General features: G+C 39.8%; 1 protein-coding gene across 1 annotated transcript in view; it reads left to right on the plus strand.

The window, feature by feature from the left end:
• METTL15 (methyltransferase 15, mitochondrial 12S rRNA N4-cytidine) overlaps positions 1-8,204 on the plus strand; it is a gene marked incomplete at its 5' end in the record, with an annotated part of 168,032 nt that overhangs the window by 22,811 nt on the left and 137,017 nt on the right. The gene's annotated exons all lie outside the window — the stretch shown is intronic.

Here is an 8,204-nt window from a genome sequence, read left to right on the forward strand (position 1 = left end):
CATAGCTGGAGCATATGAAAAATACCTTAGCTGGGTGTGCTGGTGCGCAACCTTATTTCCACTACTCTGGAGGCAGAGACAGTTGGTTTTCTGTGCGTTTAAGGCCAACTGGCTCTACAAATTGAGTTCCAGGACAGCCAGAGCTGTTACATAGAGAAACCCTGTCTGGAAACACCATGCCTCCCAAATTAAAAATACTTTAAAATAGCCTTTATGAATGTGATAGAGGTCCTTAAAGAAATATATGAAAACACACACACACACACACACACACACACACACACACACACACACACACACATCCCAAACAAACAAAACAAACAAACAAACAAACAAAAAAACCCAGAGAACCCAGAGGAAAGTAAGGAGTAAAGCAACTCAAGACCTGAACGCAGAAAGAGAATCAATGAAGAAAACCCAAACTGGAGGAATGCTGGAGATGAAAAGCCTAGGGAAGAGAACAGGAACAACAGATATAAGCAATACCAATAGAGTTCCAGATATGGAAGAGAGACTCTCAGATGTAGAAGATATGACAGAAGAAATTGATACACTAGAAGAGAAAATATTAAATTTAAAAAATCCCTGGCATGAAACATCCTGAAAATCTGGGATACTATGAAAAGACATAACCTAAAGATAGCAGAAATAAAGGAAGGTGAAGAGTCCAGGTTCCAAGGACCAGAATATATTTTAAACAAATTCATAGTTGAAAATTTCCCCAACTTAAAGAAAGAGATGCATATAAATATACATGAAGCATACAGAACACTAATTAGATGAGTCCAGAAAAGAAAGTCTCCTTGGCACTTAAAGACCCCAAAACCAAATGTACAGTACAAATAAAGAATATTAAAAGATGCAAGGGTAAAAGACCAACTAACATATAAAGATAGGTCTATGAAAAATCTAAAATTCAGAAGAACCTGAATAGATTTTCCTATAGATTAAGAGAGACCACAGATGCCAGCCCAGACTACTATCCCTAGCAGAACTTTCAGTCACAATAGGTTTAAAAGTAAGACATGACATGGTAAAACTAAATTTAAGCAGTATTCCTACAGACCAGCTCTGGGAACCAGTGTAGAAGAGAGAAGAGAAAAATCTTGGTTGGTCCATGGTAGGGAGAATTGAGCAGGTGGTGAACAGCTGGCTAAGGAAAACCAACCATTGGTGAATGACTATCTAGAACTAATTGTTGAGGAGAGATTGAGGGACAGAGGAAGAAAGAAATGTGAGATCCAGGTCTTTTAGCCAAGGAAAATTTCCATTTCTTTCTCATGCTCTCACCATTGCTCTCTCTCATGCCTTGGTCCAACCTGAGTATTTGAAGTGAAGTGCAGGTTTTTTTCATTACTGATTACATCATGCTTTTTCTCATCTTTTACAATCAACTGAGCTTTTAAAAAATTAACAAAGCAAGAGAATAGTCTAACAAAGAAATATAAACAGTTCTGTATAACCTATAATAAAGCATACACACACACACACAAAAAACAAAACAAACAGAAAACCAGAAAACAATTCGTTTCCGAGCAGTGGTCACTATGACCTGATTATTATATCTTAAACAATACTTTGAAATGTTTAATCATAAATCTTCCTGGCCTAAAGACATTGTGTTCACACGATTGTCATAGCAACATAGCTTGAGAAAAATGTTCTCTAAAAAATGGAAGGAAAAAAAAAACCAAACTTCACTTAGTCCCACTCCCAAATCAACAGGTGTGCTATACAAGCTTAAGCTAACTGCCAAGGGGGTCCTCTATTATAAAATATTTGTAAAGCATAACATTCCAAGCCCACCTTCTATTGCTCTCAAAGCAGATTCTAAAACTTTTCTCCACCTAACAGTATATAGCCAGAATTGTTATGTCATGGTCCTAACTTTCTTTCAAGCAGTTTCTGCTTGGGTGCTCACAGTCAGAGCAAAGACTATCATTGTCTCAAGCCTTTGGCCAGATGCTATCTTTCAACATTCTCTGTGGGAAAAAGTTTTCCAGTAGGAAGTTCATTAGGGCTGAGCAATAAAGAAAGAAAGAAAGGTTTAGGATAAATAGTTGATTTCAAGGTAGTTTTTAGGCAAAATTATACCTGGACCATTTATAATATTTAAGAGCAGTGATGATCTTTGAACTTTGCCAAGCAAAGCTTTAACAGTTCTTCTGGATGTCTGGATCATCCTGGACAGTCTGAGGTTTCTGGAACTTTGTCAAGCAAAGTCTCTACGACTTGTCCTTATGACTCTGACACAATATCTATCTACAAATCCAGCCCTACAAAAAGCAGTAGACAATCAACTCAGATTATTACCCCAATTTTTCTCCACAAACTGACAACAGGGCCCCTTCGCTGAAGAAAGCACATTCACAATTCATTGAAGATGGAGAAGTCATTTTGGTGCCTACACAGAGCCTTTACCTATATGTTCTAGCATCTTTGGTATAGCAAGGTAGCCTGCACACATCCAACAGGGAAACATAAACACCAATCCACCCATAAACTCTTCAGTCTACACTGGTGTTCTGTGTGCAAGATATGCTAGTACATTGTGCCACAAAGTTTGTGGTAGTAACCATCCAACATCTGATTTGATAGAAGGCCCACTCCATGAGATGGTATTTTCTTGATTAGTGATTGATGTGGGAGTGCCCAGCTCACTGCTGATTGGTCAAGGCCTGTTGTTCGCAGAGCCTTCCCTGGTAAGGTGGTTCTGCGATGTATAAGAAGGCAAGCAGCAATGTTCCTCCATGGTTTCTGCATCTGTTCCTGCCATGGCTTTCCCTTAAAATGCAAGATGAAGTACTTTAGCCCCCATGCCCACCGAGTTGCTTTTGATCATGGTGCTTATTATAGGAACAGAAAAGGAAAGTATGACATCAAGTGATTCTAGATTATTTCAAGTTGACTCTTAAGACTCAGCATCATAGTCAATGGTTATGTAGTTTACTATACTAATAATGCTAATTTAAAAAGTAAGTATTATGAAAGGTATATTATGTAAATTAGAGATGACAATTATGTCAAATTAGGAGCATCAGAAAACATAATATTTGAAGCTGATACTTATGAATCACTAATTATTTTGAGGACTTAGGTATTTCATTTTTTATGTTTTCTACTTATATAATAATCTAATACCTTTACAGCCTGATTCATACCCCTTTCCTCCTCTCCTCCTACTCCTTCCCTGATGCCCCTCCCCATATTCCCTCCTGTCCTTTTTATCCAAGAAAGGAAGGGCGCCAAGGGGTATCCACCCACACTGGCACTTCAAGTCACAATAGGAGTAAGAGTATCTTCTTTCATTGGGGACTGACAAGGTAGCCCATCTAGGGGGAAAGGATCCAAAGGCAGGCCACAGAGTCAGAGACAGCTCCTGCTCCTATTAGGGGACCCACATGATGACCAAGGTGCACGTCTGCTATATATGTGTTGGTGGTCTAGGTCCAGCCCATGCTCTTTGCTTGGGTGGTTCATTCTATGCACGCCCCTGTGGTCTCAGGTTAGATTACTCTGTAGGTCTTCTTGTGGTGTCCTCGAACCTTCTGGCTCCCTCTATCCTTCTTCCCATTCTTCCACAGAACTCTCCTATGTTGTAGAAGGAACATCTATGTTTGAAAGTAATGTCTATTTGAGTGGCAGAAAAGGTGATGAATCAGAGAAGATTTGACAGAATAGAATCAGATACGCCCAACTTTCAGAGGAGGAGAGAGGAAAGGAAGCTAATTAAGAGGCAGTTTTACAGAGAGAGGAGGCAGTTTTACCAGGACAGTTACAGAGAGATAGGATGGAGAGAGAGAGAGAGAGAGAGAGAGAGAGAGAGAGAGAGAGAGAGAGAGAGAGAGAGAGAGAGAGAGAGAGATGAGAGAGAGAGAGAACGAACTCAAGTGAAGATGGAACGATGAACCAGAAAATGAGAAGTGAGTTTGAGGTGAATCAGAGCAATTCCAGGCCAAGAGAGAAACCAGATTAAATAAGTCATATGGGAGAAGAGTTTGAGCCAGAACAGCTAAGTTGAACCAGCCAGCCCAGAGCTCAGAAAGAACAAGTAAGGGTGAGCTCATTAAGCAATAAGTCTCGCCGGGCGTGGTGGCACATGCCTGTAATCCCAGCACTTGGGAGGCAGAGGCAGGTGGATCGCTGTGAGTTCGAGGCCAGCCTGGCCTACAAAGTGAGTCCAGGAATAGCCAAGGCTACACAGAGAAACCCTGTCTCAAAAAAAAAAAAAAAAAAAAAGCAGTAAGTCTCAGAGGCTGAAAACATTCTAGGCCTAGGTTAGATTTTCTGGACGCTAGAAGTTTCCAGGACTAAGGCTAGGTTAACAGAAGGAGATAGTAGCCCTCCCAGAAAACAACTGAATAAGGAAAATAAAAGTTACTTTTACAACCATTTACTTCAGATGCCTATTTTATTTTCAGTTCTGTGTGAGAATTAGCATCAGCACTTGGGTCTTCCTTGGTTTCTTTGGGTCTGTGGATTGTAGCATAGTTATCCTGTACTTTAGGGCTAATGTCCACTTATAAGTGAGTACATATCATGTGTGTCTTTCTGGGTCTAGATTACTTCACTCAGGATGATCTTTTCTAGTTCCATCCGTTTGCCTATAAATTGCATGATTTCTTTGTTTTTAGAACCTGAGTAGTATTCCATTGTGTACATATAAAACCGTTTCTTCAGTTGAGAGATATCTAGGTTATTTCCAGTTACAAATAAAGCTGCTATGAACACAGTTAAGCAAGTGTCCTTGTGGTAAGTTGAAGCACCTTTTGGGTGTATGCCCAGGAGTGGTATAGCTGAGTCTATGAGGTAGAACTATTCCCAATTTTCTGAGAAACCTCCAGCTGATTTCCAAAGTGGTTGTAAAAGTTTGCACTCCGACCAGCAATGGAGGAGTGTTCCCCTTGCTCTGTATCCTCACCTGCATGTGCTGTCACTTGAGTTTTTGATCTTAGTAGTCCTGACAGGTAAAAGATGGAATCTCAGAGTTGTTTTGATTTGCATTTCCCTGATGACTAAGGATGTTGTACATTTTTTTGAGTACTCTCATTCATTAGAAATTCTCCTATACCCCATTGTTTAATATGGTTATTTGATTAGTTGGTGTCTATTTTCTTGAGTTATTTATGTATTATGGACATTAGCCCTATGTCAGATGTACAATTGGTAAAGATCTTTTCTGTTCTGTAGGCTGTCCTATTGTTAGTGTCCTTTGTGGAAGCTTTTCAGTTTCATGAGGTTCCACTTATTAAATTATTTATTTACTTTACATCCCTGTCCTAGCCCCCCCCCCTCCTCCCCATCCTCCCTTCCTTGTCCTCCTCCCTCCTTCCCTATTTCTCAGAAAAGGCAGCCTCTCCCCTACATGCCTACCCCACATCATCTTTCATCAGGAGTGAGCATGCCCTCTTTCCCTGGGGCCTGTCAAGGCGGTCTTACCACAAGGAAGTGATCAAAAAGCAGGCAACTGAGTCCATATCAAAGACAGCCTCCTGTGCCCTTACTAGAGGATCAACATGAAATCTGAGCTGCCTATCAGCTACAGCTGTGTAGGGAGCCTAGGTTCAGTCCATGCGTGGTCTTTGGTTGGTGCTTCAGTCTCTGGAGGCCCTACTGCTCCCTGGTTAGTTGGCTCTGTTGGTCTTGTAGAGCTCCTGTCACTTTCATGTCCTTTTCTTCTTCGGATTACTTTTCCACAAGACTTCCTATGCTTTTCGCAATGTTTGGCTGTGAGTCTCAGCATCTATTTTGAGGTGCTGCTGGGTGGAGCATTTCAGAGGACAACTCTGACAGGCTCTTGTCTGTAGGAATATCAGACTGTCATTAATAGTGTCAGAGGTTGGATGTCTTCCATGGGTTGTGTCTTGGGTTGGACCAGGCATTTGTTGAACATTCCTTCAATCTCTGCTCTATCTTTTTTCCCTGCATGTTTTACAGACAGAGTAAATTTTAGCTTAAGGTTTTTGAAGAATGGATAAAGAAATGGTCGCACATTTACATAATGGAATACTACTCAACCATTGAAAACAAGGAAATCATGAAATTTGAAGGCAAATGGCTGGAACTAGAAAAGATCATCCTGAGTTAGGTAACCAATACCCAAAAAGACACACTTGGTATATCCTCACTTATAAGCGGATTTTAGCCATATACTAGAGGATAAACATAGTACAATGCACAGACACAAAGAATATAGTAGGACGACCCAAGGGGGGTTGCCTAAATCTCACTCAGAATGGGAAACTTAATAGACAGAGGTAGTGGTTGAAGAGAGACAAGGTAGGAGAGGGAGTACAGAGAGAAATGAGGGTGGGGATCCAACCTGGGTAGAGCCTAGGCAGGAGGTCAGAGGGCCTGCAGAGAAAGAGAAACTGTTGGCAGGGGCGTCTGTGACAAGTTGGAGACCCAAATCAGGATAGGCTTCTGGGAGGATATGAGGGTGACTCTACCTGAGACTCCAGCAGCAGAGGCTATGGAGACTGAAGAGGACACCCTCTAAATAGACAAGACTCTTAGTGAAGGTAGAGGAACATCAAACCACCCATTTATTAGTTGTTGATCTTAGTGCCTGAGCTGTTGGCGTTCTGTTCAGAAAGTTATCTTCAATACCAATGAGTTCAAGGCTTTCCCCCACTTTTTCTTCTATTAGATCTAGTGTTTTCAGTTTTATGTTGAAGTCTTTGATCCCTTGGGACTTGAGTTTTGTTCAGGGTGGTAAATATGCATCTGTTTGCATTCTTCTATATGCAGACATCCAGTTGACTAGCACCATTTGTTGAAGATGTTGTCTTTTTTCCCTTGTATGGGTTTGCTTTCCTTGTCAAAAATCAGATGACCATAGGTGTGTGAGTTTATTTCTGGGTCTTGTATTCAATTACATTGATCAATGTGCTGGATTTTATGCCTACACCATGAAGCTTTTTATTACTATTGTCTGTAGCACAGCATGAAATCCGGCAGGGATAGTGATACCTCCAGAAGTTCTTTTATCTTAGAAAATTGTTTTAGTTGGGTTTTTTGTTTTCCCACATGAAGTTGAGAATTGTTCTTTCAATGTCTCTAAAGCATTATGTTGGCATTTTGATAGGAATTCCGTTGAATCTGTAAATTGCTTTTGGTAAGATGGCCATTTTTACTGTTAATCCTACCCATTCATGAGCATGGAACTTCTTCCCCTCTTCTGATATCTTCTTCATTTTAGTTCTTCTAAGACTTGATTTTCTTGTCTTACAGGTCTCTCACTTGCTTGGTTAGAGTTACATCAAGATATTTTATATTATTTGTGGCTGTTGTAAAGGGTGTTGTTTCCCTAATTTCTTGCTCAGTCTATTGTTTGTATACAAGAAGGCTTCCGATTTTTTGAGTTAATTTTGTATCCAGCACTTTGCTGAAGGTGTTCCTCAGCTGTAGGAGTGACTTTTTCCTTTACTATTTGTATCCCCTTGGTCTCCTTTAGTTGTATTATTGCTCTAGCTAGAACTTTAGGTATTATATTGAATAGATTGGAGATAGTGAATGATTTCAGTGGAATTGCTTTAAGTTTCTCCCCATTATTTTGATGTTTATCTATTGGATTGCTGTGTATTGCCTTTATTGTGTTTAGGAACGCACCTTGTATGTCTAATCTCTCCAAGACTTTTAGAATGAAGTGGTGCTGGTTCCCCCCCCCCCCCTTAGGGCTTTTTTAAAAAAAGCATTTAATGTCATGATCATGTGTTTTTTCTTTATTTTGCTTCATTTGTTTGGTATATTACATTGACAAATTTTTGTATGTCGAATCATCCCTGCATCCCTCAGATGCAGCCTACTTAATCATGGTGGAGCATGTTTATGATGTGTTCTTCAATTCGGTTTAGGAATATTTTATTGTGGTATTTTTTGTATAAGTATTAATAAGGTAAATTGGTCTGAATTTTTCTTTCTTTGTTGGATCTTTATGTGGCTTAGGTATCACGGTGACTGTAGCCTCACAGAATGAGTTAGCCAATATTCCCTCTGTTTCTATTTTGTGGAATAATTTGAGGACTAAAAATAATTAGTTTTAGTTCTTTGAAAGTATGGTAGAATTCTGAGCTGAAACCATCTGGCCTTGGGCTTTTAGTTGTTTTTGCTTGGGAGACTTTTAATGTCTGCTTCTATTTCCTTTGAGATTATAAATATGTTTAGATTATTTACCTGATCTTGATTTAATGTTGGTAAGTGAT

This window comes from Acomys minous, assembly GCF_964271855.1.
Source record: "Acomys minous genome assembly, chromosome: 3".
In the NCBI taxonomy this organism is placed as follows: Eukaryota; Metazoa; Chordata; class Mammalia; order Rodentia; family Muridae; genus Acomys; species Acomys minous.